This window comes from Rhipicephalus microplus, chromosome 1 (genome assembly GCF_043290135.1).
Source record: "Rhipicephalus microplus isolate Deutch F79 chromosome 1, USDA_Rmic, whole genome shotgun sequence".
In the NCBI taxonomy this organism is placed as follows: Eukaryota; Metazoa; Arthropoda; class Arachnida; order Ixodida; family Ixodidae; genus Rhipicephalus; species Rhipicephalus microplus.
Genome location: NC_134700.1, coordinates 9,785,403 through 9,810,795, shown reverse-complemented (window position 1 = coordinate 9,810,795; position 25,393 = coordinate 9,785,403). Strand labels below are relative to the sequence as shown.

The window sequence follows — 25,393 nt, the reverse complement described above, 5'->3', positions numbered from 1 at the left end:
CTATTGACCTTCGGTCAGGGTACTGGCAGATAGCCGTCGACGAGATGGACCGCGAGAAGACCGCATTCATCACTCCTGATGGTCTTTATGAGTTTAAGGTGATGCCCTTTGGACTCTGCAATGCACCAGCCACATTTGAAAGAATGATGGACTCATTGCTCCAAGGGTTGAAATGGTCCACCTGCTTGTCTTACCTTGACGATGTTATTGTCTTTTCGCCCACATTTGACTCGCATCTTGATCGTTTCTCAGCTATTTTGGACGTTTTTCGTCGAGCCAGACTCCAACCTAACGCCTCCAAGGGCCACTTCGCTCGTCGCCAAATTTCCGTGCTTGGTCACCTTGTCGATGCCCAAGGCGTGCGTCCAGACCCAGAGAAAATTCGTGCAGTCACGAACTTTCCCGTTCCGAGGACCACAAAGGATGTCCGCAGTTTCGTGGGGTTGTGTTCGTATTTCAGACGCTTTGTTAAGGACTTTGCGACCATTGCACGCCCACTCACAGACCTCTTGAAGAAAGACGCCTCGTTTACCTGGGGCCATGATCAAGCGTCATCGTTTTCGCAACTTACGACACTGCTTACAACGCCACCAATCTTGGCTCACTTTGATCCATTAGCCCCAACCGAGGTTCACACGGATGCCAGTGGACACGGCATAGGAGCTGTGCTATTGCAGCAACAACGCGGACACGACCTTGTTATAGCCTACGCAAGTCGACTACTATCTCCAGCCGAGCGCAACTATTCCATCACGGAGCGCGAGTGCCTCGCCCTTGTATGGGCAGTCGCCAAGTTTCGCCCATACCTGTACGGGCGCTCATTCCGTGTTGTCACGGATCATCACGCGCTCTGCTGGCTAGCCTCCCTAAAGGACCCCACGGGACGTCTCGCTCGTTGAGCTCTACGCCTTCAAGAGTACACGTTCTCTGTAATGTACAAAACAGGGCGATTACATCAGGATGCGGATTGTTTATCCCGCTACCCTGTTGACGAAGCAACCGATACCGACGCTATCACGGACGTTTTTTTCGTGTCGCAGCTGTTAAACATTGGCGAAGAGCAACGTCGGGATGCTTCTTTACGAGCCATCATTGACAAACTTGAGTCAACGCCACGCGACCCGTCTCTACGAATGTTTTTGGTGAAAGACGGGATCCTATATCGCAGAAACCTTGATTTTTTCGGATCAGGGTTACTTCCTGTCATCCCAGCGCACCTGCGTTCCTCTGTCCTGCATCAACTCCATGACGCTCCTATAACTGGCCATTTGGGCGTTTCTCGCACGTACGATCGAGTACGACGTCGGTTTTTTTGGCCTGGACTTGCCCGCTCTGTTCGACGCTATGTCGCCGCTTGTGAGCCCTGTCAGCGTCGCAAAACGCCGTCTGCCCTCCCAGCCGGCTACCTTCAGCCGATCGACGTTCCCAACGAGCCTTTCTTTCGAGTTGGTCTCGAGCTGTTGAGCCCTTTCCCACTCTCCACAGCCGGAAATAAATGGATTGCTGTTGCCACGGACTACGCGACGCGGTACGCAATCACACGAGCACTCCCGACCAGCTGCGCTACCGACGTTGCGGACTTTCTGCTGTACGACATAATATTAGCGCACGGTGCTCCCCGTCAACTTCTCACTGACCATGGCCGCACGTTCTTATCAGCTGTCGTTCATGAAATCCTGAGGTCTTGTCATACCAAGCACAAATTTACTACGTCGTACGATCCCTACTACGTGATACATTTACTACGTGGTACAAAACAGCCGCTAAACACGGCTGCATGAAAGAGGAAGACGAAGTGGGCTTTTCCGTTGGATGCTGGTCTGGCGCCATCTTACTCATCGAGTTCTGTGCGCTGTAAATAGATCATTGAACAAGTTACTCGTAACAATATATATATATATATATATATATATATATATATATATATATATATATATATATATATATATATATATATATATATATATATATATATATATATATATATATCTACAAACATTTAGAGAAGAATATTAGTTTTACAAAACATACTATTATCAGTTATATAAGCAATATCATGGGGAAGATTATTCCAACTGACACAAGTTCTGGGTATGAATGAGTCATGAAAACGTTTGGTGTGACATGATGAAACTCCAACTTTATTGCGGTGATCAATTCGAGCTGATATGTATGATGGCTTTGTTAATAATTTATGTTTCAGATAGCTGGTATAATAAACTTTGGGAAGAAGACTACTGACTTGCGATGAGAAAGAGGAGGAAGGGACAACCTTAATTTCATGGTGGTTAAGCTGCTTGTTCGGTGATAGTTGGCGAGTATAAAACGGCAGGCACGCGTCTGCACAGCTTCAAAATCGGAAATGAGTGATTCAATGCCAGGGCTCCAGACAGATGCAGGATACTCTAATTTTGAGCGTACCAGTGTTTTATAAAGAAATAGTTTTATTGAACTGGTTGAATGAGAGAAGTTCCTGTGAATATACCCAAGCATGCGGTCGGCGTTATTTACGATATATTGAATATGAGTTTTCCAAGACAGGTTAGAAAAAATGTAAACACCTAGGTACTTATAAGAGAGCACAGTTTCAAGAAAGATATCGTTAATGTGGTAAGTGGAAGCTGGGCTAGAATTTCGAGAAATGTGCATGTGCTTACACCTTTTAATGTTTAGTTTCATGTTACAAGTGTTGCACCAGTCCATGACCTTGTTAATGTCGAATTGAAGGCAAGAGACATCGTTATTGTCGTTATTTTCGCGATAAATAACACAATCATCTGCAAAAAGAATAATTGAAGAGGAAATATTAGTCGGTAAGTCATTTATATAGATTAGAAACAGAAAGGGCCCGAGAACGGACCCCTGAGGTACACCAGAATGGACAGGTAAAGAATGTGAGTCAAATTCGTTTGCTGTTACGAATTGTGAGCGGTTTGAAAGAAAACAGATCAACCATGGAAGTACATTAGGGTCAATGTTAAGATTACGTAGTTTAAAAAATAGAAGTTCATGCGAGACTTTGTCAAAGGCTTTCGAAGGATCCGAATATATACAGTCTGCCTAAGATCCGTGATCGAGGATGCAATGAAGTTCATGCGTGAAACATATGAGTTGGGTTTCGCATGAAAATGACTTACGGAATCCGTGCTGGGCTATAGTGAACAAAGAATTCGATTCTAAGAAAGAGACGAGATGAGAGTATATGACATGCTCCTTGATTTTACAAGGTATACTAGCGAGAGAAATGAGACGAAAGTTGTCAGGGCAATGTTTATTTCCAGACTTGTGCAGAGGAATCACCCTCCCAACTTTCCAATCATTGGAAATACAACCTGTTTCAAGGAATTGTTCAAAAAGTTTATTAAGAATTATATTAAAATACAACTTTGTATTATTCAAGAATTTGGAAATAATGTTGTCAATGCCACAAGAAGAAGAGATTTTGAGATTTTCTATAATCTTCCGAATGCAGGATACGTCAAATATAACTGGGTCCACAGGAGGAACTTCAAAAACGGTGTAGGTAAAATTATCGCAAGATTTATCGTTAGAAAAAGCCGCCGCAAAAACATTGTTGAGAACGGAAGCACATTTGTGTGACGGGACTGAAACACCATCAGTAGATGTAAGTAACGATGTGGTGGTGTACTTCTTGTTTATTACATTCCAAAATAATTTAGGATTGTGAATAAGCATAGCAGCTAAAGTGTGGTTGTTGAACGTGTCCTTTGCGCTCTTTATAGCAGCTTTTTACTCCGCAGCCACAAAAAAATAGTATTCCCATAGCACCTCGGAATTCATCACCTTTGCAGAGCGAAACAAACGTTTTTTTTTATTGGATTCTTTTCAAATACTTATTAAACCAAGGTGATTCCCTCTCACACCTCGAAGACTTGAGTGGCAAAAAAGCGTCAATAAGACGCTCAACAATGCCCTTGAACGATTCCCAATTAGTGTCCACAGAACGCAGTGAAAACTCCTGCAAGTAATCATCGAGAAAAAGAGCTAGCTCACGATTGATCGCGTTGTAGTCAGCACGTTTACAGCCTCTAATATATTTTGTCTGATTGATGTGTTTACAGACAGGAGTTTCAAGATCAAAATGGAGTAACGAATGATCACATAGACCAGGTAGATACACGAGTGAAGAGATAAGATGTGGTACGTTAGTTAGAACATAATCTAAAATGCTGGACGTGGCTGAGGTAGTTCGAGTAGGTTCACAGACAAGTTGTGACAGGTTGAAGTCCAGACAAGTCATCAAAAACTTGTTACAATCGGTCGAGAAAGGGCTAAGATAAGGCGATGCAATATTCCACACAATGGAGGGGTTTTAAATCCCCTGCCAAGAGGATAGGAGTGTTGGGAAAACGTACAGTGATCATGTTAAGCGCGTCATGCAATTCATCAACAAAATTGGGACACGAAGACGGGGGACGGTAACATATGCCCAAGATCAACTTCTTGGGCAATAGTTACCCAACGGGCGGTGACGGCGGTGGTGGAAGGACGCCCCCTTACATCTATATTCTACCCTTTGCAGCTGGACTCACCACAAAGCGCTGCGCCGTCTTCAAGGATTCTTGCCCGCACTGACGTCACGAACATTTATTCATCTTGGCTGTGGTGGCTGCGCTCGTGACGGTCAAGCTTACCCAGCTCACACGGGCGGTGACGGCGGTGGTGGTAGGACGCCCCCCTTACATCTATATTCTACCCTTTGCAGGTTGGCAAACTCATGTTCATTCCTGACTAAAGACTTGTCCTATATTTTTTGCCTTCGCCACGCCCCTTACCGCCGTGTTGATACTTGTTTTGGTGTCAAGTTCTTTGGCGTTTTGGTACTCTTTGCACTCTGTGTACGCTTATAGGGCCAGTGAAAATGCCATGCTGCTCCTGCAGCGACTCCCTTCCCGCAGATGGACGCTTCATGAAATGCTGCGAATGTGAGTACGGCTACCATCTCGGGGATTGTTTTGGCTGCAATGAAGCAACATATAAAAGTAAAGGCGAGAGTGGGCGTAGGCCGTGGCGATGTGCGGTGTGCAGAGCGCCAAAAGCTGAACCGGTGATGGATACCGACCTTTCGGTCGTCTTGGCAGAGATAACTCGCAAATTAGACATCCTTACTAGCTTGCCACAGCAGGTTGAAGACGTGAAGGCTTCAATCCAGCTTATGTCTCAAAAATACGATGACATACTGAGTCGTCAGGTTGCCCAGGAAAAAGAACTAACATGCTTGAAGAAAAAAGTATCTAAGCTCGAAGAAAATGCAAACCCAAGCGATATTCAGCAACTCAAGGCATCTGTAAACGATCTTGAATGGCGCAGCAGGAAGCTGAACGTTGACGTGCATGGAAAACCAGTAACTGATAATGAAAATCTCATCACCAAGCTAAATGAAGTAGCAAAATCGGTGAGCTTGTCAGAGCTGAGCGCTACTGATGTCGAGGCGGTACATAGGTTGCCTTCGCGACAAGGCAAAGTACCTGGTATCATCGTACGATTTTCACAGCTCTCTCTGCGAGACAGATGGTTTGAAAAACGCAAAGTTCTGCGAAACATGCGCTCTGACATTTCAATCTGTGAAAACATGACTGTACAGAACCGGAAACTGCTGCGTGAAGTGAGAGAATGGGCAACTGCAAATGATTATCGCTTCGCGCGGCATGCGAACGGGAAAGTTCTTGTTCGAAAGCAAGAGAACGAATCTGTCGTTGTCATCCGCTGCATGACTGACCTTGATAAACTATCCAGCACTTGAACTTTCATAGCCAACTTATGTTCTAACCTGCGTTGTTTTTCATGGACCGAGTCAATTTCTCTGACTTAGATACTATCATGCGAAGCCACGGTTCGAATTCCTACAGTTGCATACATTTTAACCTTAGATCTAGTAGAAACAAGGGAGATGAACTTAACTGCTTTTTTGGTGGAACAGAATGTCGATTTGGTGTTGTGATGTTTTCAGAAACATGGTTTGCTTCAGAAGATGATGTGTATAGTTTTGCCGGTTACAAATCCTTTTACATGAACCGCCGTGATAGATGTGGGGGAGGTGTTTCAATGCCGGTTTCAAACTCATTTACCTCTGAGCTTCTTTCTGAATTCTGTCGTACTAATCAGCACTATGACGCTGTCGTAGTTAAATGTAGCAATATAATTATTTGTGTTTGCTACCGGCCTCCATCGGGAAATTATTTGCTGTTCTTGTAAATATATTCTCTGTTAGAATTCATTGAAAAAACAATTACCAAATAGTTATTGGAGGTGACCTAAACATAAATATTATTAACGAGAATAAGATGAAATTAGAGTTAGAATCTCTCCTAAATATACATCTCTGTCAAAATGTTATAACACCACCTACGCGAGTTACGCCAACATGTGAAACTGCATTAGATTTGTTCTTAACTAACTTTGATGTGTCTTCTGTGAAACCTGGTGTTTTAGCATACGCAATAAGTGACCACTTACCTGTGTTTATATTCATTGCTAGCGCAGTTAAAAAACAAAAACAACTACTTCAAGCGTTCTCTTATCGGCTCGTAAATACTAACACCCTGTCTATATTCCGAGAACGTCTTGCCAGTACCAAATGGGATGATGTGTATAGAGAAAAAATTCAGATGCGGCTTATGACAAGTTTATGCAATTATTTATGGAAATATACTACGCATGTTTCCCGGTGAAAACTTTAAAGCAGACAAAGAAATGTCGGAAACCGTGGATAGATAAGCACCTGCTTAAGCTTATAAATAAGAGAGACAGGTTGTACGGCTCATTTATGGAAACTAAATCACCGGAAGCATTAAGAGCATTTAAAGAATACAGGAAATACGTTACAAAACAGTTAAGGGTTGTTAAGAAGCCCTATTACTTTAATATTTTCAATTCATCTGCAGGACGCCCTTATAAAATTTGGAGGACACTTGCTTCAATAACTGGTACTGCGCTTGAAAAAAACTACTACAGTCCTAAAAGACGGCAATGAACTAAAGGGGGTTGGTCTTGCTAATGCTTTTAACGATTTTTTTTGTTCCTTGGTCTGGCATGTGACGGTATTGACCTTTCGTACATGAACCCACCTAATAAGCAGTCATTATTCCTAAGAGGTGTTACAACACAAGAAGTTATCTCTTCATTCTTGTCATTAAGTAACAGCAGGGCCACAGTTGCATTTGGTATTCAAACAGCACCGGTAAACTTCGTCAGAGACATAATTGCATCTTGCCTAGAGTACATTTTTAATCTATGTTTGTCAACAGGCATTTTCCCTCGTAGCATGCAGACGGCAAAGGTGACAGTAATATTCAAAAAAGGCGACAAGAATGATCTTTCAAATTACTGCCCTGTATCAGTGTTCCCTGTTTTTTCGAAAGGTTTAGAGAAGGTGATTTTAGCACGGTTTTCTTCGTTTACTGACCACTTTGGTATCATAAGTCCTGCCCAGTTCGGTTTTCGTAAAAACAGGTCAACTGAATTAGCCCTAATTACCCAAAAGGAGTTTATATTGCAAAAGTTTGAGGGAAAGAAAATGGTGCTTGGAATTTTTATCGATTTTTTTAGGCCTTTGACCTCATCAGTCATGATGTTTTGCTCAAAAAACTTGATCGCTACGGTATTCGCGGCGTAGCTCACTCTCTTATGTCCTACCTTCAGCACAGAACCCAGTTCGTAGCTATAGCCAGAGATCAATCGGAGTTGAAATCTGTAAGAACCGGCGTCGCACAGGGGAGCATATTGGGTCCGTATCTCTTCATATTGTACATCAATGACATAGTCAATGTTGATTCCTCTGTCAAGTGCGTAATTTATGCAGACGACACAAGTCTGTTTTTTGACAGTGACTTAGGTGCTGAAATTTCAAATCGAGCCAATAAGACGCTTGCAAGTATACAAAAGTGGGCTACAAGTAATTATCTTAAGATTAATGTAGAAAAAACAAAGACAGTAATGTTTCATCCACGCAACAAACAGTTTTGACAAACCCCCATTAAATTAAATAATACTGAAATAGAAATACAACCGTCTTTCAAATCGCTTGGCGTATATTTTTCTGCAACTGTGTCGTGAGATTGCCAAGTGAATCACTTAGTAAATTATCTAGAGCAGTAGGTACTATGCGTCGCCATTGTAACTATCTTCCTACATCCATTAATATGATGTTATATAATTCAATGTTTCTTTCCCTAGTTCAATACGGAATTCTAGTCTGGGGGATGACTTCAGCTGAAAACATTCACAAGCTGGCGGTATTACAAAAAAGAGCAATACGCCTTGTCTGCAGGGTCCCCTATCTTTGGCATACTGCTGCTTTGTTCACAATGCTTAGAACAATAAGAATTGAATCTTTGTACACATATAGGCTATGTCGCATGTATAGAATGGAAAAAATTAAGAATGACAACGCTTTAACAAAATTGGCATCCTTACCGCAACATAATTCTTTTTATAAGTTTCGTCATTCCGAGCCTTGGATTGTTAATAAAAACAGAACTACATACGGTGACCAAATGTTACAATCCTGTTTACCTACTGTGCTAAATCAACTACACCAAGAAAATGGCCTCAGTGTATCAACTCTGTCGCTAGAAAAGCTACGCGACGTAATTATGTGATTGCTTGTGCTACTAAGGGCTTATTTGTTTGTCATTTTCTCTGTCTTTAGCACTTCGCTTATATTTTCCCCTTTTTTTCAAACGTTTCTATAATGACCTTGTTTATTTATTCCGACCATGGATGTTTACTGTTTTCGTGTTTTTTAAGTTAGTTCATTCATCATGTATACCATGTTTTTGTGGGACCGCTGTGAAGCTGCCCAGTGTATGAGGTGGCCAGGTTCCCCTCAAGCTGGTCAATGCAGCTTTTTTGCCTGGTCCTCCTCGCAACTTTGTTGTTGTGAATAAACAATTCAACAATTCAACAATTAAAACGTGCGCGAAGCTCAACCCAGACTAGTTCCACGTTACTTGGGGAATTATTGGGCAACGCAACAAAATTATCTGCAACAGCTATCAAAACACCACCGCCACATCTTTGGCCTCTGTCGAAGCGGAATACGTTGAACTCCTTTTTGCAATCAAACAATATCATACTCGTTACCTAAGAAGAAAGCCACGTTTCAGTCAACAAAACAACATCAGCATCACAGGAATCGATTATAGAGTAAAGTTCATTGCGCTTTGGTAATAAACTTCTAATATTTCTAAAAAGAAAACAGACAGAACTTGCGGTAGTAGGCGCTGAACCACTGCCCCTCAGGCAACGCTGCAGCGTAGGGTGCGGTAGAACAGTGAAATCATGAGTTAACTGCTGACTCTGGACCAGCGGACGAGCAGAGCGATAGGTATGCTCAGTAAGGGACAAGTCAGAGATACTAGAATTATTGATATCGTGACGCAATGTCTGTCCCCGAAAATTATTTTCCATAAAGACATGATCACGAGCTGCGCTGTAGCTATACCACTGACCGTTAATGTACAGTTTGTTGTACCTCAGTTTGTTATGCGAGCACCGATTCTTTGCGAATTGAAGCAGCTTCTTCGTGGCTTGGCGCGTTTCTAAAGAAAAATCTTCCCTTACAGTGATACCTTTATCTCTGAGCTTCACTGTCTGGTATAGAATCAGCTGCTTCGTTTCAAAGGAACAAAATTTCACGATTACCAGACTGCATTATCCCTCTGAGAATGTACCAGTTCTATGAGCACGTTCTAGCGCATCCTTTGTAAGCACTGGAGTAAAGCAGCTAGAAATCATGTTTAACAGCTTTTCTGTTAAACATGATTAACATGTTTACCATGCAGCCACCATGTTAAACGTGGGTGGCAGCAGGAACGTCCTTCACCGCGTCGGGTTGGTGGTCGGGTGCGCGAATCACTGTGCTAGAGGTAGCACGAGGTGTGAAAGTAAACGTAGCTGGGGAACCAAAGTCTTGTTCGACAGGAAGCTTCGGGCTCGTTGGTACCGCTCCCTGTGGCAGAGGGGAAGCTTGAATGTCGTGTGTCACAGGAAGCGGATGGTACGTATGGCTGTAGTAGGCGAACACTGCAGAGATCAACTTAGGGCTGCGGGCTTGTTGTCGATGTGGCAGAAAAATGGCGCAGCTCTACCAGTAGCGCGTTAAAGGGCCCATGACACTTTCACCCCAAAATTTCCTATTTTCAGCGGAAAACGGTGGTAGAGGATCAAGTATGCCTAGAAACGCGCGATAACTGGACTTTAAAAGAATATTTCATTGTAAAATAAGCCGTAGAAATCGTCAGCCATAAACTCCGTCCACCGCCAGCGACCACCATGTTGCCGTGGCATGCATGACGTCACGATAGGCATGGAGCAATGCTGTAGTCTGCTACCAAACAGCCACCTACCACACGCTGTCAGTGTGTTGCTGTGTTGCTTGCCGCGAAGTCTGCACGTTGTTAGTGAGCTGCGAGCGGTATCTGTGTTGCGGCGTGATATCGTGGTACCATCCCAATGTCATCGACACCATCAAATGATTCAGGCAGTGGGTCCCCTGGTAGTAGAAGGAGTGACAACGTCGTATACGCTGCGCATTTTGATTTTGACCTCATTGCCTCGAGCTGAAGCGACGACAGAAAAGTATTAGACGTGACCAACGCAGTCGACAATGACCTCAGCATTGATGCAAACGTTGCTGATGGTCTCCCGCACTGGTAAGCAACTCATTTCTTTGTTTGAAGTGTGCATGTTTCTTGAAAAGTGAGGCGCTTCTGGCATACTGGTGTTTGTTGATGGCGCATTCGCGAGCACGTGTTACCTCGCGCAGTGGAATTCGGAAAGCGGGTAGCGTTTTGTGCTTTCTTTTTTGCGCATGTTCAGCTCCAAAGCTTTGCGCTTGGCGTGCTCCTTCGGGTACCCGAAAAACGAAACTTTACTTTTCTGGCTCCGTACGCTTTGGTACCCCCACAGCACTACACGAGCGACGCAGCGGCATTATTTGAACCGCTTAAAGTCACTTCATTCGAATGACAAGTTGAGCAAAGCTAAGATAGCTCGATTGCCCGCGCAGCTAATCATGGAACCAAATCGTCCTCCGGCATGCATACGCTCACACAGCAATCCTCGCTCTACTTCATGGCTGGCGAGCACGCCAGGGTTGCCCGACTTTCAAGCAACTCGTTCGTTTTTAAAGAATATTCAATATTAGAATAATGGCTCGACCAAATGCGCTGAACTTTCGCCAGCCTGTTTGTGACCGTACAAGAAATAACCCGCACGTCACAGATTATGGTCGAATATTAGGTAGGATAGAGTGCATCAGCGGCTGTGCCGTGATGCCATTCAGTCTGAAAATGTAATTGAGCTGCATAAATCATATTTAGTGGTAGGCGTGGTGAAAAGGCTTCCCCGGATGACGAATTCACGGTAGCACGGCAGTGGCCTCTCGTCCGAGGGTGCGTTACAAGGGTTGGTTGCCCCTTTAGCGAGAGGTGGGGTGACGTGAAAAGACGCAAATGATCCCGTCTTCATGCCTCAATTTGTGTTTCGCTCATACTATATGTTGTTCCCGTTTTTTTCTTGTCCTAAAGCGCATAAAATAGGTACAAACTAGCCCCCACTGCCGCCTTATTATCTCGTCACTTTATTTACAGGGTCGAAGCAGAGAGGTGGCGGCTCAGAACATTTTGAGAAGCTAGTTGGTGCATTATATGCAAAACAATGCGCTAAAATAGAAAAGAAGGCAAAAAGAAGGAACATTTAAACAGATCAAACGCAATCTGGCTGCGATTGTTGGAACAACCAGGCGCGTACGTTCTTTTGTTCTTGGTCGCGTTTAGGGCTCCAAGCATGAGCGACGCGAGAGGCGCGGCATTGTGGGTAAAAAAAGACAGATCCCACGCACCGTGGAAATTTATGATATGCTATGCAAGAATGAGGAAGATTGATATGCCACTTTAAAATCAACACTAAGTTAAGAGGCGGACGTAAGTTATGCTGTAAATGACTTTCATGTCATTATTATCACACTTGCGCCTGACATTTGTGTTCCTCGTCCATTGAAGTCACGTAATACAAAATTTGGTATATGCAAACCAAGCACAACGCCCGCAAGCGTACTATGAGCGTAGCATATAGTCATGTTTGAAATCACACGCTTGGCATGATTGTCGTGTTTGGATGTGGCATTCACCTTCGCCCTTCATCCACGTCACGTAATACCGAATTTGGTATATGTGAAGCTAAGAAAACGGCCATGACCAGATCACGAGCGTGGCATGTATTCATTTTCCTACATGGCTTGCATAACATGAGTATCATGTTTGCACCAGTGATATACTTTCGTCAGCCCTTCACGTCACATAACACCAAACATGCTATATGGGCGTCTCACGATACGGTCACGAGTGCACTGTGAGCGTAGCATGTTGTAAGTTTTACATGACACGCATGTCATAATTATCGTGTTAGGACGTACGTGTCATTTCTGTTCATTGTCTGCTCGCTCATAAAATACCGAATTTGATATGTGTGAAGCTAGCGAAGCGACCACGAGCGCACCATGAGCTTGGCGTGCAGTCATAACTTACATGACATGCCTGTAATGATTTCCAAGTTAGAGCCTGTCACTTATGTAGCCATGCAGCCATATCATGCCATACCACTTTTGCAACATGTCATGTGAACAAAACCACCGCAAAAGCAGCAATACCATGAATTGTAAATCATGACATTCATGACATAAATGTCATGATTTTCATATTATGACTAGTCAATTATGCTCGCCATACAATTATTCCATACCAAGTTCGGTATCAATACCAATATTGTAAGGGCCAGGAGAGCTAAACGTCGTAGGTGGCTAGATAGACAGACAGACAGACAGACAGACAGAGAGACAGACAGACAGACAGATAGATAGACAGACAGATAGATAGATAGATAGATAGATAGATAGATAGATAGATAGATAGATAGATAGATAGATAGATAGATAGATAGATAGATAGATAGATAGATAGATAGATAGATACGGTCATGATGGTGATGATGATGAGGATTGATGTGTAGTGTTTCATGGCGCAAGGGCCATTAGATGGACAAAGAGCACTAGGTGAATGGACAAGTGATCCGATCAATGAATATGATGGGTGGCTGTAAAAGGGTTTTAAAATTCCTCGCCCTCAAACGGGTAAAAATATAAAAGCTTTAAAACCATGACATTGACGTGAAATATGTGAAGTGAGAGCGAATGGCAAAAGGTGACAGTCCGACAGTGATGGAGATGTAGCCACCGCGGCAGTGACCTTTCTCCACAGTTCATGCTATGGAGCGCCTGGGTATATGACGTTAAAAGTACGTACGTCTGTTAAGAATGCCACCAATAATTTATGCGTGAAAAGGGGTTTTGTACCGATGAACACTGATGGGTGTTAAGGTATCCGTTGTCGGTATGACAATAAAAAGTTCTTTTTTCCTGAGAACGTCTAAATCACTGCACTGGACGAGGATGTGGAGAACCGAGAGCGGTTCTACACATCTCTCACACAGTGATGCATCGCCACCAGACAAAAGATATGAATGTGTCGAGTTTGTGTGTCCTATCTGTAGTATTGTAAATGTGACTTGTGTGTATCGTGATCTAGATACTGTTGGCCAATTTTCTATTCTCGGTTTGATAACTTGTAGTTTGCTTTCTGTTTGCCTATTCCAGGCGCTGCCAGAACGCCCTGAGCTCCCGTCTTAGGAAAGGTTTTCAGATCAAGTGCAGGGACAGCTACGGATGTATTGGCGGCAGCATTGTCTTGAGCAGATGCGGCAAGCTAATCCGCCGACATGTTTCCAGTGATCGCAGAGTTTTCAAAGCCATTACTACTTGTGCTGGAGTACGAGGAAGTGATTGCAGATATGTGCAGTAGGCACGTGTTTAATGTCTTCCACGAAAGATAGATCGCAGTCTATAGTTTGCCATTCCCACGGTGGCAGACATATTGCTGGAGCCATCAAACGGTGTTCTCCAAGTGGCGCAGCTGTTTCCTCAGCAAGCCTCCTGACACCGAGTGAGTAGGGCTGTCTAAGGATGGCTAATGAACAAGGTAGGATGGGACAGATCATTACTTGTGGAGTGAGTGGGATGTTCCTCGTCTGCGTTAACCTTGAGATAGTATGTATAAGACATGTAACATCTCTGCAGATGGATCGACCATTCATTTGATTCTACGTACAGACTGTGCACGGGGATAGTTCAAAAAAGATCCGTAGATAGGTGAATGCCTAGATGGTGGACAGGGTCTGATGGTGTCTCAGACTGATAGTGTATAGCACCGTAATCTTGAAATTCATAAGACATTTCGTGTCACTGCCCAACATAGTTCGTGACAAAACTTTCAAAATATTCATGGATTTTAAGCACCTGTCCTAAATATTTGATGTGTGGGATGAAGGTTAGTTTTGTGTTTAATATTAGGCCAAGAAACTTATGCTCGGTCTTCAAACACAGACGTTCACCGTGCAGGTCAATGTTAGGGTCGGGATGGAGGCCCCTTTTTTGACAGGACAAGACGCAAGTACTCTTTTGCGCATTGAGTTAAAAGCCATTCTCATCTGCCCATTCATAAACCTTCTTCAAGCTAGTTTAACCTGACGTTCGCACATTGAAAGGTTGCACGATTTGAAACCAACCTGATCTTCGACATATGTGCAGTAGAAAATATTGCGTGGGAGAGACAAGCGTAATGACTTTATTTTGACTATGAAAAGTTTGCAACTTCATACACCTCTTTGTAGCACTCCTGTTTCTCGGACAAATATTTGGGGTAATACAGTGCCAACTCGGACACGGAATGTCCGGTTGGACGGATAACGTTTGATTATTGCGAACATTCTACCCCGCACACCTAAATGTGACAAGTCTCGGAGTATGCCAAAGCGCCACGTAGTGTTATAGGCCTTATCCATACCAAGGATCACCGATATAAATAGTTTTTTATGAATGAAAGCATCACGACTTTGTGTCTCGATATGGACAAAGTGGTCAGTAGTTGACCTAGCCTGTCGAAACCCGCAATGGTCAAGCAGGCTATCTGTTTCAAGGCAATGCATGAGCCGCCTGTTTACCATTTTTCAAAAACCTTCCAAATGCAACTCGTCAATGCTACAGGCCTGTAGCTTGATGCTGAGTATACGTCCTTGTCCTGTTTAAGAATCGGAATAATGACTGCTTCTTTCCAGGTGGAAGGGATCTCACCGGAAAATCAAATGGCATTATAGAAGAAGGAGAGCTTTTTGAGTTTCTGGAGGCTGACGTTTGAGAATTTCGTGTAATACACGGCCGGCGCCTGGGACAATCCTGTTACAGCAGTATAACGATGCTTGTAGCTCAGCTAAGCCGAAAGATTCATTGTATGCGTCATTGTTTGTGAATTCGCGATCTATTTCCTGTTTTTCCTTTCTTGTTATGTATCGTTAAAACGCTTGACTGTAATGGGATGAGCTGGAGACCTGTTCAAAATACGCCTCGAGAGTGTTCGTCTGGTCTTCCAAACTCTCCTCTTGTGTGTTCACTAAGGGAAGTGAGTGGGCTTGTCGTCCTGCTATCTTACCAACCATGTTTCATGCTCTCACCTCATTTGCGTATGAAATGATTCACAATAAAAAATTTGTGCCAACTTTCCTTTCTCGCCTGTCGGCGCGTTCTCCTGCCTTGCGAATTGATGTTCTTGAAGTTTATAAGATTCTTCGATGTCGTTTAATGTCTAAGCAACTTCCACGCCCTATTTTGTTTTTTTTTGCGCGCATTACAGCACTCATTATTCCCCCATGGCACTCGTCGTTTGCCTGACGATCAGCATGTTTTTGGTATACATTTCGTTGCACCATCAATAAAAAAAGCTGTCAAGTAGCTCACAGCAGTTTCTATGCTTAACACCCCCATGTCAATCCAAGTTAAGGGAGTAATTTTTTAGAACTGTTCCCAATAGGCTTTCTTGGTGGGCAATTGGAGTACCTGTGGAGGGCATGCATTTATTATTGATGTGCTGAAAACTATAGTAAAATTATCAGTAACGTATTGATTATTGATGACTTCCCATTTAAATAAAGGTAAGAGTGATGGAGATGTTATGCTGAGGTTTATTGACGAGCAAGTTCTTAACGGTATTGGAACATGTCAGCTTCGTGCGATTAGGAGGCTCGCGCCAGAAGAAAAAGAAAACTGTTCATTCATACGACCTCGCGCATCGCAGCAAGAGTCACCCCAGAGGCTATTATGTGCATTAAAGTCTCCAAGGACCACATAGGTTTCTGGAAGTTTATCTATGAATGCATGGAATTACTGTTTAATAAGTTGGTGATGCGGAGGTATGTAAATGACCAAATTGTGACCAGTTTGTTGAAAAGGACAGCCTGGACGGCCATCGCCTCAAGGGCTGTTTGAAGTAGTAAATAAGCACAAGCTGTTCCTTGATCAACTATGATGGCAACACCGCCAGATGACGCAGTAGCATCATCCCGATCCTTTCGAAAAATTGTGTAACTGCGTAGGAAGTTTGTATCCTTGGATTTGAAGTGTGTTTCTTACTCACACACTTTTGGTGTATGTTTGTGTAGAAATTTTCGGATATCGTCGGGGTTTCTCGGCAATCCTCTGACGTTCCACTGCAATATCTGTGTCATTTATTGTGTGGTGCTGCGTGTACAAAAGTGTTGCCTTAGGTTACAGGGCCTCTTGGGGACCCTGTAATTCGTTTTTTTGGTGCGCTCCAAAGAGTTGCGTCTATCCTGTTGTGCCTGGAGGGCAGCAGGAGTGGGGCTTGTATCCATCACCTCCTACGATGTGGTGGATGATGCCCACCCAAAAGGCACGTTCGCAGTGGTTTTGGGCCTAACTGCGCTTGCAGTCACCTGGTGTCCGGCAAACACGGGAGTCTGCTGCCCCTGTTTGTAAGGTGGCGGAGCAGTACAGGCTGCTACAACTGGGGGCACTGACGGCGTGACTGCGTTCCCACTCTGTGTGACACTTGCCGCCACGGAAGCGTGTGGTGCGGTGCTCCGTCGCGTCACATCGGTGAAGGAGGAAATGGATTGAAGTGCAAACAGTTTGCATGCCTCTTGAAAGGATAGTTTGCATTTAACTTTAAACTAGAGGATTTGTTTGTTTGTTTTTTTCAGAATGTGCACGTTCGGGAGTAGGCGGGATGGTCTCCATCGCCGTTCGCACAATAGGTTGCTGCAGTACATTCTTCCGATACGTGTTCATTGGAGCTACAATTTGCGCAAGTTGCAGCCATCTGCAGCTTTGCAATTAGTGTCCAATGTCCTAATATTTGAAACACCTGCGAGGATTTGGTATGTAGGACCTGACTCGAAGCATGCAGTATCCGGTTTCAATTGAATCGAGTAAGTCCCTGGCACCAAAGGTGATAATTATTTTTGTTGTTGGTGTTTCTTCCTTGTCAATTCCTATGACTATTCTTTGAACCTTCACTACGTTCTGGTTTCGCCAGCATGACGATAATTTACTTTCAGATATTTGGAGGAGGTCTCATCACACACCACACCGCACGTTGTACTTATAGACCTGTGTGGGCTTACTGAGACTTGGACGTCTCCGAATGATATAGGTTTAGATATTGTCACAGGGTCGTGACGTGGCCGAAGACAGGAGACTCCGTGTTAGAATTTGACTGTTTATTTGAGCAAACCTGTGCCCGGTAAACGGAAAGTCTGATTATAGTAGCGGTCTTCATTTAAGAGAATTTTATTTCCGGATAGATCATACACAGCCTATGTGCACACATAAAAATGAACAATGGTGAACAATGCCTATGTACAATGCAAGCTGTTATATACAGCGAAAGAACTTATAGTGTATGCAGTGACGTACAATGCAAAAATTGTTCAACAAAGACAGGAAATTCTTGCCATCCAGATGATTAAACTTAAATAAACAGTAAGGCTATATGAACAAACAAGGGGTGGACATTCGTAGTGAGGCGTGATGTTTTGCATTCACCTGTGAGGACAATTTGCTCTTGCGCTCAAGACCAATACTGCACAAAAGGACATGTTTCTAAGGAAGAAAAGAAAAATACACACTGTAATGTCACAGTGGTACAAGCTCTAGCCCACCTCCTCAATAGGAGAGGAAAGGCATGGACACTCTGTTGTTTTTTACGATAATAAATCGCGTAGACCAACGTCGGAGGAAAGCCTTCTCTCCCAGCATGACTAGTTCTGTGTTAAGATGCATAAGCGTTATGTTTCTTAGCCGATGTAGTAGGGGAAACATGGCTCTCTGGAGGCGTCCCCTCAGGTGGGCCACTCCCCTTCGTTTCCATAGGACGAAGACTCCGATAGCCATTAGGAGTATGACATAGTTATCCCTGTGGCTTTACTTCCACTGCATACTTGTTTGGAACATTTTTGTAACCATGCGCCAAAAGGTGCGTGCTACTATACATTCATGGAAGACATGGTTCAGTGTTTCGAAGCGACCGCATTGCGGGCATGTGGCGGAGGGCGCCACGCCCCACGCCGCAAGGCGGTCGGCTGTTGGTAAAGCCTCCCATTCCCTAAGCCAGTTTAGGTCACGGACCTCGGAGGGGAGATACGTGTTTGTAAAAGTCCAACGTCTTTTTGACCAGCATTTTCGGCGTTGTTCTTCGGATAGGCTTTTTAATGCTATTAATTCACTCATGTCGGTGGGGACATTTCCATAAGTTCTTGAGCTGGAAAATTGTTTCGCCATTGTTGCAAAGATTTTATAACATGTGCGTAATACACCGGTGGCTGTTCGGCAGCTGGTCCCGTGTCGTTTACTAAACTGAAAAATCTTCTAGAGGTTCCTAGCAGATACACTAGGAGTTGCCTGCCTCGATACGATGAGTTCTCTAAGAGTGCCCAGGTGTTTCTGAGAGCCAACATGCGGCACATTACATCAAGGTTCGGTACATTGAGCCCTTCGCATTTCACTGGTAGGCGGACCATGGTTCTAGCAACAGCTTCGGCGTGGCCATCCCAGAAAGAGGAGCCGCACGCAGGAGCCACTCAGCAAAACCCGACGAGGTGGTCGAGCAATTCTGGCTACATAAAACAGTGGTGCTGTTATGCTGGATTCAATTAGATAAGCTCCTTCAGTAAAAGGTAGTTGGAACGTTCAGGCAACTTCGATGCGTCTGTCCACTTTGTGTTGGATTTCTTTTCATGTGGTGCGGGCTACCTCGTCAGTCGAGAGGAAAGTTACACCTAAAACTTTAACACCTTGAATGATTTGGGCGCCATCGGGGAACTCTTCAATGTGCATTCCAAAGCACAATGCCTTGCTTTTTACGGGATTAAGACGTGCTCCCGACAAGTAACTATACGTGTGGAATATTCGCAGAAAGGCTCTGTAGCTATCTATGTTCCGAATAAACAGCGAGATGCCATCGGCGCATGCCGCTACTTTCACTTCGCCCAAGCCTGGGAGAGGAAAACCGCGTATCGAAGTGCAGTTCGGGATTTGTTTCAATAATGGATATATGCATCATACAAAGAGGATTCCGGAGAGGGGACAGCCTTGTGGAATGCCCCTACTTACTGCAATAGGTTCAGATGTATAGCCATTCACTACTAATGGCGTTTCTAAGTCTGTGTAGAGTAAGCGGAGGATGTCGGTTAAATGTGCTGGGAAGGCGTAACACTCAAGCACAGGGAAGAGATAGTTACATTCTACGCGATCAAAAGCTTTTTCCTTATCCAAAAAACAAAAGTGCCAGATATTTCTGTTCTTGTAGCGTACGTGAAAAAATAACTGTTGTGCCGGCGAGCAGCGTCCAACGGCGAGGGCCCGACGACTGAACCCGAGATGCAACGTGCGCCGGCACGCGCCCCGACACTCGCAGTAGAAGTGAGTTGACCGGAGCCCGCGGAAGCCAAACAAAGACTGAGCCAGCCAGCGGCCATTTATTGAACGACATACAACAGACACGCGGACAAACATGATTGGCTGCATGCAATCACGTGTGTGCCGTTACAGACGACATCTGTTGACAGAGTACACACTAGGGTGCACTCAGTTGGCGCGCCACTCACAGGTGGCGCCACGTCACCACATCTCCCCCCCCCCCCCGTCGACAAAATGAGCATTATCACAGGGTAACACTAGAGAAAGTCCCAGGATTTTCACTAAGGAATGTTCACGCCACACGAGCGGCGGAGAGAAGAACAGTTCGTGCACAGGCACTAGTGGCCTAATACAACAGATACGTCACACATCTTGTGGAACGAAGTACACTGCAAAAAAACACAAAACTGAAAGTCCCCTGCAATGTCGTAGCTGGGCGCAATAGCCATGGCATTATAAGAAGAACTTGTCGGAGCTAACACGGGAAAGATTCAGCCCTGACAGCGTTCAGTTTTCGAACTAATTTTTTTTATTCTCGCGCTGCACCTGCCGCGCGGCCCAATTTCCAACGTCTTCCTTGACGAGCGGCGCATTGAGGTGCTACAGGGCTCCCCCCCCCCCCCCCCCCGTAGAGCGAGAGCCGTAGGAATCACCCGAGGAGTCGCCCAGTGGACATGCTTGGATGTTGGCATCCAGACTTTAGATTGAAACCCCGCGGCCGCGAGAGCGGCGATATACGCAGGTTTCAGTCGATCAGTAGCCACGACGTCTTCACGGCCATTGATGTCCAGCGTGAACGTCTTAGGTGTACGATGGAGTACGCAGAGTGGGCCATCATAGGCTGGTGTTAGTGGTGGCCGTGTTTGGTCACGCCGAACGAAGACGTGACTGCAGTCATGCAGATCCCGACTGACGAAGACAGACTTGGGGTGTCGGTCGGCAGGAATCACAGGAGCAAGGTCCCGAAACGTGGTTCGCAGCTTTCGGATGTACGTGGAGGCATCGTGAGTGGAAGGTGGCGATGATGGCTCGAAGAATTCTCCTGGAAGACGCAGGGAAACGCCATAGACTAGTTCGGCTGATGAGCAGCCGAGATCCACTTTCAATGCTGATCGGATGCCCAGAAGTACGAAGGGGAGGTGGTCGAGCCAACGTTCCCTTGGCTGGTGAGCAGTGAGGGCAGCTTTCAGTTGTTGATGAAGCCGTTCGACCATGCCATTGGCGGAAGGATGGTAGGTAGTTGTGTGGATGTGTCGAATGCCCAGGATATTGGCAAGTGGGGTGAAAAGGGCCGATTGAAACTGACGACCGCGATCAGTGGTGACGACAGAAGGGCATCCAAAGCGCGACACCCAGCCGTTTGTGAAAGCCTTGGCAACTGTTGGTACTGTAATATCGGAAATGGGAAACGCTTCCGGCCATCTGGTGAAGCGATCCACACATGTCCACAGGTAACAGGCTCCTTGCGATGACGGAAGAGGACCGACGATGTCGAGATGAACGTGAGAAAACCTTGCGTCTGGAGGCCGAAACGGGGATGTTGCTGTGACAGTGTGCCGGTGAACTTTAACGCGCTGGCACTCAAGGCAGGTTCGCGCCCAGCGTCGGACATCAGCATTGATGCTTGGCCAAAGGAAACGAGACGTGACTAGCTTCTGGGTCACACGAATACCATGATGGCTCATGCTGTGCAATTGATCAAAAATTGCACGGCGAAAAGCTGAAGGCACGAAGGGCCGAGGGAACACCAGTAGACGTTTCGCACGTTATTAATGAGGTAGAAAATGGAAGCGGGCACTCCGTGAACGATAGAGACGTGGATGAAGAGCGAAGACGATGCAGCTCAGGATCATTGCTTTGGGCAGCTGCTAGCTCTTTCATGTCTAGTGGTGGCTGCGTCAGCAGCAGCACTAGTGCATCAGCAGCAGCAATTTCCGGCCCATGTACGTGTCTGAGATTTACAGTGAACTCGGAAATAAAGCATAGTTGACGGATCTCCCGTTCAGTATAATTGCTGTGATTGCGATGGAAGGCAAACGTCAGGGGCTTGTGGTCTGTAACGACGTAAAAGTCCCGGCCCTCCAATATATGACGAAAATGTTTGATGGCGAGGTATACCATGAGGAGTTCTCAGGCAAATGTAGTGTGTTTTGCCTCTGGTGGCTTCAGTTTTGGCAAGAAAAACCCAAGGGGTTGCCAACCAGATACGTGCTGCTCGAGAACGCCGCCAACTTCCACGCTTGATGCATCGGTGATGAGACAAATCGGGGCATAAGGGACGGAATGTATGAGCAAGGTAGCGTCTGCCAGAGCCTTCTTGGCAGTGCCGAAGGCAGATGCAGCGTCCTTGGGCTACTTCAGTGGCACAGCCGGATCTTTCTTTTTACCCAATAGGTCTCGGTCAAGGGCTTTATGAATGTGGCGCACTTTGGAAGAAAGCGGCGATGGAAGTTTAGTAGGCCCAGAAATTCTCGGAGTCTCTTCAGTGAAGACGGAGGTGGAAAGTCTTGAAAAGCCTTCACTTTGCTGGCGAGTGGTTGGATACCTTTTGGAGTGACAAGGTGGCCTAGTAACTCTATTGTGGCGACGCCGAAGAGGCACTCATGGGATTAATTACGAGCTGTAATCATCCAGGCGATAGAACAGGGTGCGCAGGTGGGCTTCATGCTCAGGGCCGGATGAGCTTGCTACAAGGAGGTCATCAAGGTAGGCAAATACGAAATCGAGACATCGCGTGACCTCATTGATAGCGCGCTGAAAGATCTGTGCAGAGTTGCGCAATCCAAAAGGCATCCTCACATATTGAAACAGACCGAATGGGGTGGTGATAGCCGTCTTCGGGGTGTCGGCGGGTTCTACAGGAATCTGATGGTAAGCCTTCACTAAGTCAATCTTAGAGAAGATTGTGCACCCAGCCAAATTTCATGTGAAGTCCTGTATGTGAGGAAGTGAATAGCGGTCTGGTAAGGTGTGGGCATTGAGAGCGCGGTAATCCCCACATGGTCTCCAGTCGCCAGGATCTTTCTTCGGCACCATGTGGAGTGGCGACGCCCAGTTGCTGGAGGAAGGCCGCAAAATGCCGAGTTCAAGCATGTGCTCAAACTCACGGCGGGCGATGGCGAGCGTTCTCCAGATGGTCGACGGGGTCATGTAAAAACGGGAGGTCCAATGGTCACAATGTGGTGAGTGATGGAATGCTTCACCGGTGACTCTCTGGTGTGCAGCTTCGTGATGCTGGGAAAGTCGTCGAGTATTTTTGCATACGGTGAAGCAGGTGTGAGAGCTCGCAGTCCCGTTGGCGAGGAAGTACAGAGTACACCATTGATGAAGAGGCGGGTGTTGAGATAAATGGGGTGATGAGCATGCATGTCTACAGCAACGTTGGAAAAACTGAGGAAGTCAGCTCCAAGAGCAGCTTGCGAGACGTTAGCGAGGATGAAAATCCAGCAGAACGTACGGCGTAGTCCAAGGTCAAGTGTAAGAGAGTGTTGTCCATATGTGCGAATGGTGGAATCGTTGATCGCTTGGAGTGGGCAGGTCTGTTCATTGCGACGGCGATCTGCACACGAGGCCGGGATGACGCTAACCTGGGCTCCTGTGTCGACTAGGAAGCAAGCGCCAGCGATCTTATCAGAAACATAGAAAAGGCGGCATGACTTTCGACCAGTACCACTTGCCGCCGTCAGTGGCCGGTCGTCGCATTTCCCGACCAGGAGCACGGGCGAGTGCACTTGCGAGGAGAGGCACCGAATCGGCGGTGGTACCAGCACACGGTTGAGGATGAAACGTCCCACGGCGCGTTGGGTGGCCGAAGTTCCGGAGAACGTGGGGGCGTCGAGGAGCGACTGTGTATCTGGAACCTGCGTGACGGTCGACGGTGCGCAGGTACAAAGTCATCGAGGCGCCTGACAAGGGCGTCCAAACGGTTCTTGATGCTCGCGAGCGCCGGGTCTGCAGCGGTGGCCGGTGGCGGTGTGGTAACGGCGTTGAGGCTATGTGCCTGCGAGTAGTCCGCCACTCGGTCAGCCATTTCAGCTAGTGTGTCTACTGGGACATCTCCTGCAGCTACGAGGACCGGGACCATGCTCTGCGGTAAGTGCTGGAGGAACAACTCACGTAACAGCTTCTCCTCTTGAGGGGCGGAGGGGCGGAGAAAGAGCTGGCGCATGCGTCGCAGGAGCTGTGCTGGGCGACGGTCACCGAGCTCTGTAGCCGTGATGAGCTGTTGGAGTCTGCTGTGTTCGGACTCAGACTTGCAGGAAAGCATAGCTGCCTTCAACGTGTCGTAGGGATGGCTCGGGTGCGGCGACGCTAAGATATCAGCTAAGTCGTCGGCTACGTCCGGAGGTAGGCAGGATACCAGATGGCAGTGCCTGGTCTGTTGGCTGGTGATTTGCCGTAGACGGAAGTGTGCCTCAACCTGCAGAAACCATGTGCTGGGGCTGTTGGGCCAAAATGGTGGCAGGTTGACATGTTGAATCGCAGCGACTGCAGCACCGCTATGTCTGCCGTCTTCTTCGGCGTCAGGATCACGTCCGGGTCACCATTAACTGTGGGAGCTTACACGGGAAAGATCCAGCCCTGACAGCGTTCAGTTTTCAACTGATTTTTTTTATTCTCGCGCTGCACCTGCCGCACGGCCCAAATGCCGACTTCTTCTTCCTTGACGAGCACTACAAACTCTTAGGCACTACAAACTCTTTTGACCTTAAGTGACAAAATCTTTGAGCCAGTCAGGTCGTTTTGTCTGACGGCGCGGACACATAGAAGTCTCAGTAAAACTTGTTGAAGTGCGACCAGGTTCGGTCGTCTTTGAAAACCTTGTAGCCCCTTCACTTTCCCCCTCCCCAGGGTTGAGATTTAGTGGATTACATGAAAAAGGTACCCGCACCGGGCCCTGCTGACTTCCTAACGTTCCTTGGGGAACAATTGATTCAGACCCTTCACTATAAGAGATCTCTGACGAATCAGAGTCTGGCTGAAAACTGGGGGTGGAGCCCTGCAACGTAGGTGCACCAGGGGACTGACAGCCACAAAGATCTAAACTGGAATAAGAGTAAATAAGTTCTTTGGGTGTAGTAGAAAGGGCGGCATTCTGGAAAGAATCCCTAGGAATTACTGTTAACTTGGATGCATTCCACACTTTTCCGTCACTGAGAAGAAAAGTTAACGGCGCGACCTGAGCCTTCACTGTAAGAGGCCTACTATACTTGAAAAAGCCTTTCCTGTGGAGTCTTACCTTAACGAAATCGCCGACCTTTATGCGGGTTTGCTGCGCACCTTTCCTTTTGTCAAAACACCCTTTGCTCTTATTCTGTTTCGCTGCAACCTGATTCCGGACATGAGGCAATCCATTGGGCGACTCCGATACTTTAGGATGAAGCCTAAAGTTGCTAATGTCTACTTTGAAACGAGGTTGCCGACCGTGCAGCAAAAAAGCTGGAGACAGGCCAGTCACCGCATGTGGTGTGACCCTACGCGAACTCGAAAATTGTGTGATGCTCTTCGAGGCATCTTCACCTTCAAATCTGGCTACCTGAAAATGTT

General features: G+C 46.0%; 1 protein-coding gene across 6 annotated transcripts in view; it reads right to left on the bottom strand.

Moving 5' to 3' along the window:
- The window catches only part of LOC119178190 (ATP-binding cassette sub-family C member 4), a 2,441,444-nt gene that overhangs the window by 633,824 nt on the left and 1,782,227 nt on the right, over window positions 1-25,393 (bottom strand). The gene's annotated exons all lie outside the window — the stretch shown is intronic.